The 13,411-nt window shown below is 44.0% G+C and overlaps 1 protein-coding gene across 8 annotated transcripts in view; it reads left to right on the plus strand.

The window, feature by feature from the left end:
* The window catches only part of FHIT (fragile histidine triad diadenosine triphosphatase), a 1,388,110-nt gene extending 1,375,072 nt beyond the window's left edge, over positions 1 to 13,038 (plus strand). For all 8 annotated transcript variants that reach the window (XM_055344936.1, XM_055344935.1, XM_055344937.1 and 5 more), the window contains one exon: positions 12,731 to 13,038. The gene's annotated coding sequence lies outside the window, so the exon portion shown is untranslated. The remainder of the gene's footprint in view (positions 1 to 12,730) is intronic.
* The last annotated feature ends 373 nt before the right edge of the window (positions 13,039 to 13,411 follow it).

Below are 13,411 nucleotides of genomic sequence, written 5' to 3' on the forward strand. Positions count from 1 at the left end.
ATATTTTGCTGGTGGTGGTGAAATTTATAAGTTAATTCTTATGCTTATGGAAATGTAGCCAGAGACTATTAAAAAATAAGGCAGAGATATAAAAGGGCTTACTCTATAGGATATCAACTTACTACAAGGCTACAAAGTTAAGAGAGCATGGTATCAGGACAAGGATAAGTAGACTAATGAAATAAAATACAGAGCCCAAATCGAGGCATACGTGAGTAGTTGATTCATGATTTTTTTAAATTTATTTATTCATGAGAGACACACATACACAGAAAGAGAGAGAGAGAGAGGCAGAGACATAGGCAGAGGGAGAAGTAGGCTCCATGCAGGGAGACCAATGTGGGGACTTGATCCCGGGACTCCACAATCACATCCTGGGCCAAAGGCCGGCGCTAAACCGGTGAGCCACCCAGGTGTCCCATTGATTCATGATTAAAATAAAGTTACAGAGCTATGGGGAACACAAAATCTTTCTAGTAAAAACCCTGGGAAAACTGAATATCCATGTAGAAAACCAATGAAACTATACCCTACCTCATACCTTCTGCTACAGTCAGTTCCAGCTGAGCTATAATTCAAGATGTGAAATGTAAAACAATAAAGCATTTAAGAGATAATATATATCTTCATGATCCTGTTATAAAGACTTTTTAAATAGGACATGAAAAGCATTACCATAAAAACAAGATTGATAAATTGGACTAAATTTAAGTTAAGAAATTCTGTTTATCAAAAGACAATGTTAAGAGAGAGGAAAAGCAAGACTCAGAGTGTGGAAAGGTATATGCTACATACATATCCAACAAAGGACCAGTACCCAGAAGATTTTTTTAAGGAAAACACACACACATACCTTACAAGTCATTAAGAAAAAGCCAATGGCCCAACAGAAAATACAAAAAAGATTTAAACAGGCACTCTGGCAAGGTATCAAAATGGACAATGATCTTTAGGTATCAGGAAATGCCAACTTAAAACACAATGAACTATAACTATATACCCACCACAATAGTCAAAAGTTCACAAGCCTGAGGATATCAAGTGTTTGCAAGAATGTGGAACAACAGAAACACAAAAGAACACACACTGCGTGATTGCATTTGTGTAAAGTTCAAATACAGGCATAACTAAATTATAGTGTTTAGAGACACACTTAGACAGAGGGTAAAATTATAAGGGAAAGCAAGGAAGTAATCACCATAAAATCAGTCCAGTGGTTACCTTTTGGAGGAAGTAACAAAGGAGTAGTTATTGAGGGAAATGTGGTGGGAGAAGGGTAGAGGCAAAGTTCTACTCCTTGCCATCTCCAGTGGCCAGATGTGTGTTTGTTTTTTATTAATTCTATAAGCCGTGTATGTATATATGCATATTTATGTGTGTGTCTGTATGTATAGCACGCATGTGTATAATTATCTTCTGCACTTGTCTGTGTTATATTTCACCCTTAAAAGGACTAAAAATAAATCAAATAAATAAAAATCTTTAAGGACAAAAGAAAAGGAAGGAAGAGACTGACTTTAAAGGAAGGTCTAATTGCTGGCTGGATAGTCAATGGATACTCAATTATTCCACAATAAGCTTAAACGAAAAAGAATAATCATTGCATATAATCTTTGCACTCTGCTCCTACATCAGAGAGTCTATTCTCTTCCTCTTGGCCATCCTCCCTGACTTTAAGAGGCCACACTGGCCAACAAGATCATTTTTCAGGAACTAAGTAATGGAGATCACCATAGAGAGGACACTTTATTATTATTAATGATTCTTAATGGCACCACTCATGGAGCACTTATTATGGACAAGGTATACCAAGCACTTTACAGGCTTTACGTCAGTTAAATCACAGCAACCCTAGGGTGTTTCCCTGTTTTTCAGATGTGGAAACTGAGGCTTACAGCCACTATGGGACTTGCCCAAGGACTCTCAGGGTTAGGTGGAGAGCCAGGATTTAAGGGAAGACAGTCTGACTTGGGAGCACACAGTCTTACTTTCACACTAAAATTGGTGGGTTTCTGTTTAGAGACATCCTCTCCTGCTTAAACTCTAGATAATTGACAGCAAGAATTACACAGTGAAGCTGAGGTTTAAGATACCACTTGTTCTTGCTTCTTTGCTATTTTCAGGAAAGGAGCCAGAATTTGGTAATTTCTGTGCTAGGGGCTTTGGTCACTTTATCCACTTGTAACCCCGCTAAAGAGACAGTACTGCCCACTATTTATCTATGCAACCATAGTTACAGATTGAATATTTTCCCAAAAGTTAAAACTACATTCAATGACTAGGAGTGAATCAAAACTAATCAACCTTGGACCATAATGCATTAAATGTTGCATTCTTAGGATCAATGAGGACTCCCAACAGCTCTATTCAAGACCCTTTCCTCTAAAGATAGGGATTTAGAATCTGAAATTAACTCTTGGATTTCAAAACACTGAAAAGCTTGCTGAGAAATTCAAGCAGAAAATAGGATGGAACGTAGCAGACATTTGAATATGGAGCTGCCAATCTCATCCACAGGCCACGCCCACTCAGTTTATTAACGTCCTTCTCTACCATTCTGTGTATGGACATAGAGAAGCCCTTGAAGGGATGACGCATATTTGAGACTATTGGCAGTCATCCGGATCATTGGAGCAGTCTAATGCAGGAAAAGCCCCCAGAGAGAAGTGAGACGAAAAGATAAAGAGGGGGATGAATTCCTACATCCAGTCCACTCTTCACAGTTAAAAAGTCAGTAATTATGTCACTTTTCCTCAGAGGCTCATTTGAACTGGGGTTTCCTTACTTGCCATCAAGAGTCCTGGCTACCACAAGGGCATAGACTACTTGCTTCCTAGAGGACCTTCTTAACCTTAAGGGTCTAGGACTCAATCACACTATTTATTGAGATCCTATTTTTTGTTTTTGTTTTTTTTTTTTTTTTAAGATTTTATTTATTCATGAGAGATGGGGGTGGGGCACAGGCATAGGCAGAGGGAGAAGCAGGATTCATGCAGGGAGCCCAACATGGGACTCGATCCTGGGTCTCCAGGATCAGGCCCTGGCCAAAGGCGGTGCTAAAACACTGAGCCTCCTGGGCTGCCCAAGAACCCATTTTGAGCCAAACATTGAGGCCGAGTAGGTGAAGCATCCTATCAGTTCCTGCCCTGGAGGAACTGACAGTCAATCTGAAACAATAAGACTCAATTAAGAACACGGAAGTATATGACTGAATTCTGTGCAAGTTCGTGGTACAATGTCGACAGTACCTGTGACCAAATTGATTTCTCTACCTTATCCCATCATAAAGCAGTTGACTCCGTGTCAATTGTGTCTAACTCCCGCTCACGCCCATACACAATTACATGCCCTCCAAGAGCCACCCCACGGTCGAGGATTAGCCAATCAATTTTAATGCGTATTTAAGGGATTTTTCAAAGTGTATGAGTCAGTGCGTAAATGATAGATCATGTAATAATTAAAGCATTAAAAGAACCCAATTGAGGATTCTCTTTCCGCCAGCAGATTTCTTTAGGTCAAGAAGGTCTATAAAAACTGGCAGATCATTTCCATTCCTTTAAGACAGGTAAAAATGGCTTTGAATGTAATTAGATGTTCATAGCAATTTTCCCTCTGCTAAAGTTCTGTATCTTGTTCCAATGAGGCCCACAAAAAGTTTAGAACTGTTGGCATTCTAAGCTGCAAACTGACGGTGTGGTATTGCTTTGAGGAAGTGAAAGCCGATGATACTGCTTGAATCATTTTTTTAATTAGAAATGATAAGCCAGAGTTTTAGCTTTAGGAAAAGGAAGCTTTCTCACAGGCCCATCTTGGCATTGCAGAACTCTGGGCTGCTCTCGGAACTCTGTCCCCTCTCTTATCCCACCCACTCTCTGGTGGCTCCTGCAGGTTCCAGAGTTATCAACTTGGAACAAGGATTATGCCTAAAATCAGCATTTCTCTTTGACACCCCTATCAAAGTTCTGTTTTATTACTCTCTTCTCGAGGATCTGTTATCTATCCGGGCAGTTTTTTTTTTTTTCTTTTAAGGTAGAAGATCTTGTGTGCGGTTAATTTTAATTTCTGTAATCCTGTAAAAGAATGAGACTCCATGGAAATGCAATGTAGTGCAAAAATTTAAAAGAAAAGTATTTTCAGTAAAGTCTAAGAACTTCCCCTCGTTCTGGGTAAGCTTTTGTGATATTGCAGTTAAAAATATAACTTCTATATATAGCATATCATATGTCAAGTGTTTGCTATGACTCTTAAAATATATATCTATATATTCCATTAGAATATCCTTGGATATTCCCCAAACTTATCCAAGGTCATACAAAAGAATGAACATGTTAAAATAAGAAATTCCTTTAAATGGCAAGCTAGCTTATGTCCCTCTTTCATACTTGAGGAAGCCAGCCAGGGCCTAATCACAAGAAGTTTTGGTGGCCACAATAAAGGACATAGATAAAATCCAATCTCATCTTCCATGTCTCTCTCCTACACTTGTTCTTCCAGCCTCCCTGCTTCCTTGCTGTTACCAGATCACATCAAACATACCCTTACTTCGGGGCTCTGGCCCCACTTGTCTTGTTCTGCCTGAAATTCCTTCCTTTTCTGCCTCCATTCAGGATTTAATCAGATGTCACCTGCTCCAAAAGGCCTTCCCCAAGTGCCCAGTCTAAAGTAGTGGCCCTGTTTCCTTCTTTCCCTTAAACTTCTCTTATTTTTCTTAATAGTGTTCATCATCATCTGTCATCATATTATAGATTTATTTGCTTGTCTGCATCCTCCACTAGCAAGTAAGAATCTAAGGACAGGGTCATTGTCTCTAGCACTTGGAACAGCTCCTGGCGTATCATAAGTGTTCGACTTACTTGCTGATATTTCTTTAGATTGTAGAGGTGTCTTACCTGTATCATCCGGAGTTCTCATAACAACTCTATGAGGTAGATAGAGAGTTAAGTTCCCGTTCTGTACGTAATGGAACTGAGGCATGAATAGGCAAAGTAACTTGATCAAGGTTACACAGCAAATAAGTCACAGATCTAACTTGAACCAGAGCTCATGTTCTTAAATACTAAATACTAAATTAACTCTTGAGATGCTCACAGAGCCCCCTTTCTCCTTGCAGCTGGGCAGTTTCACTGTGTGCTCACTCCAGAGCTTCAGTCCAGGATACTGTCACAGAGCAGTGCTGTCCCATAGGAACAGAATGTGAGCCACATGTATCATGTTAAATTTCCCAGCAGGGAAATTTAGGAAATTAAGGACTGATTAAATTAATACTTAATAATTTTATATAATAAAATAAGTTTATATAATAATGTTTAACTCAATATATCCAAATATTAATCTTTATAATATAAAAATATAAGAAATGATTGAGCTATTTTATATTCTTTAGAATCTTTGAAACCTAGTCATTGTTTTCTACTTTCTGCACATCTCAAGTCACATTTTTCAGTGCCATTAGTTGGGTGTGGCTAGTAGATGCCCTATTGGCCACTGCAGCTGTAAAGTGATTGAGCTCTGGAATTAAGCACATCTGGTTCCAGTATTGCACTTATATGTGACCCTTTCCCAGCTGGAAAACTGGGGTTATGATATCTACCTCATGGGGCTGAGGTGAAGACTATATGAGGTTTCTGCACATAAGATGTACACCCCTCAGCACAAGAGCTGGCTGGCAGATGCTCGGGATAGATGGCTTCCCCTGCTGAGCACAGCCTTCAGGACCTCTCTCCTCGCTCCACTTGAACTTTGTGTGCGGGTGCCTCTGTTTTCACTATCTACCATGAGTGGAAAGGCCTCTGATGGGACGGAGCAAGGAAGAAGGCAAGATCCTGGCTTGAGTCTTGTCCCCTGGACCATCTAGCTGGGCTTTGGAGATTGTGTGAGCCTTCTAGCCCTCTCGCCAGGCACATTTATATGCCCAACAAGGAGTCTCCTCCTGAAAAAAATAATCCTCGAGTCCTTAAAGTGAGCGTTCACTATCTCTTCTATCAGTGGGAGAGTCAGCTTCCATGTCCCTACAGAGAAAAGCATTCTGAGCATCTTTGGGCTGGAAGGGAGTCAATCTACTATTTTACAAAGACAGAAACAGTGGTCCAGAGAGCAAATATAACATGTCCAGGCAGAGAGTGACAATAAAAGCTTAAAACCGGACCCTTCCTATTGGAGTCTCTATCTGAACACCCATAGAGATAACTCCATAGAGATTTCCCTGAATGGACTTTGGATGTCTCTGCACAGATGTGTTCATCTCTGTCTTTTCATCTGCATCTCATTCTAGGTGTGAGAAAGAATCTCAGAAAAAGCAGGGTAGTGTGAAATATTCTGTGTTCCCAGCAGCCTTCAGCGGTGTTTTCTTGCCAGTTTTCAACCTTTGATCTTTTGGTCCCAAGCAGAACTTGAATGTAATTCAGGTTAGTCTCTTTGTGAGTCATCAAAGCAAAGTGGAACTTACTGTTACTTTCATACTCTAGAGCCTTCAAGATCCCATCTTTTTGTTTTTGATGCAAGGCCCTGCCCCAAGTTATAGATTTTTATCCATTAGCCTAAGGATTTTTTGGATTGTAATCTAAACTCACATGCAAGGCAAAAAGGACAGAGTTATACCAACTTCAGTACCTTTTAAATGGCAGAGAACAAAAAATATAATAACCCCATTAGGCTGTTTAATGTGCTGAACCCTGACAAATTCTCAATGTGACGATCCTTGAGTATTTGTCTATAATCCCTCAGCAAATACACCTTTTATTCAACCACAGAGTTGTACACACTCCAGACACAAGTGCCATTAATTAAATAACACACTCAGCAGACTCGCAGAGCCATTAATTATCAAAGGTAGCCTGCTCCATACTTGGCTCCAAAATTCTATTATAACAGGAGAGCACAAGTAGAGCGAAGGAATATGCGGGAGGAAGGTCACCCTCAAAAGCATGATAAGAAGAAGCTGTCAGACAAAGTAAATGACAAAGCATGTATACCTTTTCGCTTTCCTTTTGCCCCTTTGGAGAGTCGGGAAGAAGGGAAAGTATTTCACATTGTAGGGACTTTCTTTCTCAAAATTAGTTTCTCTCACGAAAGACGCGAGTAAATATAAAGTAATCCTTTTTCATTTCGACTGAGTCTCGGGGAAAAGTAATATGAGCTGAAGATTTAGAGACAAATAAAGCCTGTTCTTCATAAGCTCCCGCAGAACGAGAAAGCCTTCTAAGGAGAGTCTTTGCTGGGTACAGATACAGGGAAGGGGGTGTAAGAGGGACAAACGTGGAAGACAGAGGCCTTACTGGTTTCAAGTGGGCAACCAGGAAACGCTCAAGGGGTACCACGAATTCGTCGGGAGTGGGTTTGCTCTGCTCTTCCTCCCAAGTCCCCCCCCCCCCCAAGCCTCAAAGGCTTCGCAGCTTCACTTGTCAGGAGACAGTGGGATAAAGGAAGCGCTAAGCCCTGCAGGGTCTCCGTAAATCACTCACAGCTACAAGCTTGGGCATCATCTTTCTTGTGTGTTTGCTGTTCTTAGTGTTTGATTTATCCCTTCAAAGAGAAAACTGACAATGCCGAGGCTGTGGCCACTCTATAAAGGACAGCCACCGGCTGAGCCCCAACGCTGCTGCAGAGCGGCACATGGCATCCCCCCTCCTGAGCGGGGCCAGAGCTGCACTCCGTGCCCTCGAGGATGCACAAAGTCGGGACTGGGCACCGGGGGGGCCTCAGAGGCCCTGAATGGACACTTTCTCATCAGAGGATGCTGTGGTGTTAATCAGTGTGCGTGGCCCAGCACAGCGGAATGGCTTTGAGTTAGGAAACTTGGCACAAGGTCGCCTGCTGTCTCAAGTGTGTCCTCTCACCACTAAGTGTCTGGCCTCTGTGCTTTGGGGTAACCCCTCCAGCTCTAGATGGAAGGAGGATTGCGTCGCCTCAGAGTTACTCATCACAGTGGCTCTCTGTCCCCTGCCATTTCTCCCCCAGCTCCCCCTTTCCCCACTCACTCTAAGAGGTCGCCACCAGCAGCTTTTGTCATCCAATTTCAGAGACCAGTTTATTAAGAAAAAGCTGAAAAGCAGAGGTCAGAGGTGCCTGCCCGTAGGAAATTGGCCCTCTTGTTTTCCATGTGAGCGGAATGGCTTTCCATGGCCACCTCCCTCTATCTCCAGCCTGCTAGGAACTCTGAGTTTTAAAAGAAGAGCTGTTACAGAAAAATTTTAGATTTGTGTCTCAAGATTTTGTGTCACTGGTAAGTGTGATCACTGTGACTTAAAACCATTTCTTTCTTTTTTTTTAAGATTTTGTTTATTTATTCATGAGACACACACACACACACAGAGAGAGAGAGAGAGAGAGAGAGAGAGAGAGAGAGAGAGAGGCAGAGACACAGGCAGAGGGAGAAGCAGGCTCCATGCAGGTAGCCTGCCATGGGACTCAATCCTGGGTCTCCAGGATCACGACCCAAGCTGAAGGCGGTGCCACCTGTGACATCTCTGGTATGGATGCAAAACAGGTGATTTTTACTTAACCTTATGGGTAGGAAGTACAATCTTTGCAGGACAACACTTGCCTGGTATGTGTGGCTCTGCTGAACCACAGAAGACAGGCAACCCTACTAGAAGTTGGACATTTGCATCTGAAACCTACCAAAATTTGTCTCCAGCACCTGAATTGCTTTGGGGCAGCTGGAACATTTTATTGGGAGTACACTTTGGTGCTGAATCAAAAAGGAGACAGGGTTGGGATGCCTGGGCGGCTCAGTGGTTGAGGTCTGCCTTCAGCTCAGGGTGGGATCAAGTCCTGCATCAGGCTCCCCAGGGGAGCCTGCTTCTTCCTCTGCCTATGTCTCTGCCTCTCTCTCTGTCATGAATAAATAAAATTTAAAACAAAACAAAACAAAAACAGAGACAGGGTTGGAGCTCTTGGCTTTCACATTCAATGATTCCTGCCCCTGCCGCCCACCTCTGCCACCTGAGAGGTGTAAACCACACTTCAGACCCATTAGATCAGAATCTTGGAGGGTAGGATGAAGGCAGGTCATTTTTTTAGACCTCTCCAGGTGATTCCAATGAATAGCCAAGTTGAGAAACCAAACCTTCAAGAAACAGAAGGGGAAGGTGTGTTGAGTGTGTGTGGGCTTGAATGTTCCTTTTGCATTGCATTGTCAGTTAGATTGACGGTGGCCAGCTCCCTTCCAGGTTCACCTACAGAAGAGAGAGACGGCGATCTGTTTTCTTAGCTTCAAAGCACAAACTCCTCCTTCGGGCCTATCAGAGAAGAGGAGGGGACGGGGTAAGAGGTAGAAGCCTCCTTCACTGACACACTAGTAAAAAGATGTTGGCTTGAATGCATGCAGAGGTTGGCTGGATCTGTTGAAAACAGGGGACTCTGCTCCTGTTTTGTGGAGAATGACTTTATGGGGCACGATGACACCTGTACCTTCAAGGAGAAGAAGTCGGTGTGACTTCTCACCCATGGGGGGATTCCTTTGGTACCTCTGCTTCTCCCTGTACTCACTAAATCAAGACAACAAAATGCAAATCGACTTAAAAGACTTGCCTGAAGCATCCAGGGAGAGACAGACAAGACGATTACAGCACACACCCCACGGCCAATATTACTCAAAACTGAATCTTTCTCCATTAGATGTTTTTATTTTCCTAACAGACTCGAAGCTCTCCTTTCCAAAAATCTCTTCCGAAGTCCAGGGTCACGGCGTGTCCCTTCTGCCTTCACTCTCTACCCTGCAAAACAAACCTCTGATAGGAACTCCAGAACACTCTGGTATTTCTCAAGCACCGCCTGGCCAGGGGATGGGTCATCCTCCATTCATCTGCCACTAAATTAGAGACATAGAAGTATTTGAAAAGCACCCGTTTGGGGCAGCCCGGGTAGCTCAGCGGTTTAGCACCGCCTTCAGCCCAGGGCCTGATCCTGGAGACCCAGGATCGAGTCCCATGTCGGGCTCCCTGCATGGAGCCTGCTTCTCCCTCTGCCTCTATCTCTGTGTGTCTCTCATGAATAAATAAATAAAATCTTAAAAAAGAAGAAGAAGAAAAAGAAAAGAAAAGCACCTGTTCATGGCAATGGGGCAAACTTCAGACATCCTGGGCCCATGCTCTTTGTTCTTGAAGCTCCAGGAGGCCACATTCTCTTGGACTGGTTGCCTGGCACCCAGTTTCTCTCTCACCTTGCCACATCTTGTGTGAAGCGTCTCCCCACAGGGGCTAGCCGCGCCTTGAGGATACCACCTTTTGCCTCTTTGCACCTCCTCAGGGTCTCACTCATACTTCAGTAAATACATCTGTTGATATACCCAAGTAGCACTGAAAAACCACCACTGTCTCAAGGTGCTTTGGAAGAGAGCTAGGGACACGAAGGGCATGTGCCATCTGACATCCGAGCAGAAGATGGGAAGATGAGCACCTTGCCCAGATGCGCCCTCTCCCCAGATAACACTGAATCTCTTGCTGCATCGCTAAGCTCTTTCACTTGCTGTGACGGGCAGCGTGATGCAGAGGGGAAAAAAAGCATCGCGGTGGTGACAAGAGCAGGGGCTAACATTAGTGAGTGCTTACAGCATGCGGGGCTCTGCTCCAAGGGCTTGTGGGCCTTGACCGCTGCAGCCTCACCCCAGCCACAGCCACACGCCTCGCATCACCTGCACGCACACAGGCGGTGGGTCACGAGGCCGGGTGGACTTCAGACCCAGGGCTCCTCAGAGCCCCACACGGTCCCTCACCGTGCTCGGCCTCGAGAAGCAGACGCTGCTGCCCACCAGCTTCTGGGCTGGTTGGAGAAAAGGAACTGCTGCACCCAGGCCTTCAGAAGCGAGGCCGACAGTTTGCATGCCAGAGCTGCGTGAGGGATGTGCCACAGAAGCACTGTCATTGTCATTTGACTGAAGGAAAGCCTGCTGCTGTACAGATAGAGGCTTCCATGGAAATTCAGAAATTACAGGGCTGGTGTCGGGGCGGGCAGGTGCGGCAAATAACATGGGGCCACGACGTTCAAAAGACCAAAAATAAAACCGAGGGAAACTTCTCCTAGGACATAAATCTGCCCTAGACAGATGAGGCGGAGGAAAAGAAAGGGCACATCCATTTTCAGGCCTGCACAGGTGCCTCTGACTCAAAGTCAATAATTGTTCAAGGCCAAGGAAAATGATGAATGATCGGGAGATGACCTGTATGTCCAGACAAGATGGGTGGTGCTGGGTACAATAGAGAATAGTCTCAATGTCATATAGAGATGAGACAGGTCCCCATCTCTGGGGGTGAGGTGGGGCTGCAAACTGACTGGTAGATACACCCCACTTTCCACCCCTCGCTTACAGACATCCGTAGATGTGAGGTGGGGGAGAGGCAGTGGAGTCTAAGCTCAAATGTGAAGGCTGAAGCAGAAGTGGCTAGGCTTCTATGTTCCGGGTCCTGGAGGGGACCAGATGATTCCCAAGGGATGCCCTGCCTGCCCTCTGCTCTCCGATCTTGTTATGTCCTTCTGGAACAAGCATCTTGTTATGTCCTTCTGGAACAAGCATAATGTTAGACTCACTAAAAACCCTGTGTGTGCCAGTGTCTCCTCACTCAGGTACTGGGGATGCCCTTGAACCGCACACTGGCCCTAGAAAGAGTCATTGCAGCTCAGCCTCCCAGATCGGTGCCTGGAGTGTTGCACACAGAGCCATCCACTTAGCATAGGAATAGCAAACAGGAAGTGAAAAGCAATGTAAATCGACACAGAAGTCTTTCGAAAACATGGAAGGAGTCCATTTGTGCTTCTCAGCAAAGTTCCTCAAAACCTCTTCCCATATCACACCCACAGTAGCTCCGCCAAACATCCTCCAGCACCCTTTCTTCCAACCTTCCCTCAATATTAAGATCCCTAGCCCAGAAAATTCTCATCTTTCCTCCCCCTCCTGTTTAATTTTCTCTTTCCTGGAGCTGTCTGCCTTTCCCAATGTCCTCCAAGCCCGTAGCCTCACCTTGTCCAGTTCCCAACCACTCCCATTTACTGATACCAATAATTAAGGCCCAGAAGCCAAGGTTCCAACAGGTTCTCCTTTGGGGTGGAGGGAGAATGCCAGGGCTAGGAAATGCATTTGTACGATCTGGGGATTTTCTTTTCTTTCCAAGATTAACGCCCGCCCCCCTTTTCGTATTTTATGAGTGGAAATCATTTGTTTTAGTTCTAGCCCAAATCCTCAAGGTAACTTAGCTTGAAGCAAAGCTAATACTGCCTGTTACAGAGTAGCTCGATAATTCCCCAAATCTCAGACTCTTACGGAGAGCTCATTAAAAAGCAGAGATTCTCGGGCCTCTCTCCAGACCTGCTGAGTCAGAATGTGGGAGACAGAGTCGAGAAATCTGTGTTTTTAACAAGCTCACCAGGTAATTCTGGGAACGGCTATGCTAGAGAATCTATTCTTACCTAATTAATAAAGGTCTAAATTGGCTTCATTTGTATGTGAGACTCGTGTCCATAAGATAGATTCTTAAGAGACCATGGGGTGACCTCTAGGGCATGGAGTGTGAACGGAAGCCACAGAAAATGTGGGGATCCAGGGAGTACAGACATCAGCAGGGTTGGAACCCACCTATTTCACATATTCTGTCCACATCTATATCGCTTCTCGTAAATTGTTAGTGGCAATCTAACAGATTAGCAGTAAGCAAACTAACATTTTGTTTATTGCCGTAACTCACCAAATGCTATTGGTTCTAACTAAATGTCTGTTTTTATGTTCTGTCATTTCCAGGCATGAAAGTAACTTGAACAAATCCCAAGGCATAAGGAAATGGGCCTCGTTCTCTAGGACTCTGCGGCACTGGAAATGAAGCTAAGCAGACTTTATTACATCCTACAATTCTGCAACCTTTTGCGAAGCATTTTATTACACTTGTGGAAGCCATCGGGGTTATGTTTCAATCATGATGACTGACAGGCTAACTTCAAAATAACAGCATCGACACTTCCTTCCACACTTCCTGGGCTATGTACTTAGAATAGAACCTTTTCTAAATTGTCCCTTGGCCTGGATGGAAATAAAATGGTACTTAAAATATTTATCTTGTGTGTTGGGTAACTTAAAAAATTGATATTTTGGGGCCTCTGAAAGGCATAACGGAGGAAGTCAATCTTTTGGAACTACTGTGCTTCCTGTAACCAAAGGTTTGTTAAAGCTGAGATAAAATTTAGAGTTTCCATTTTGGTAGCGAACAAAACAGCAAGAAATGCATAACCCTTCCTTGGCTGTATTCTCCTCCTGCCTTGGGTGCAGAGAGGCAGAGCTGAAAGAGCTTAAGATGGCAGAATGGGCTTCAGGAATCTAATAAACATGTAATAACGTGATTGGACACCTTGGACTGGGCTATTTGAGTGGTAGGAATGTAACGAAAGGGAATGGATAAGCTCTTGATGTTGGCTGAGGAAGCATGCC

The sequence above is a fragment of the Nyctereutes procyonoides genome, unplaced genomic scaffold (genome assembly GCF_905146905.1).
Source record: "Nyctereutes procyonoides isolate TBG_1078 unplaced genomic scaffold, NYPRO_anot_genome, whole genome shotgun sequence".
Classification (NCBI taxonomy): Eukaryota; Metazoa; Chordata; class Mammalia; order Carnivora; family Canidae; genus Nyctereutes; species Nyctereutes procyonoides.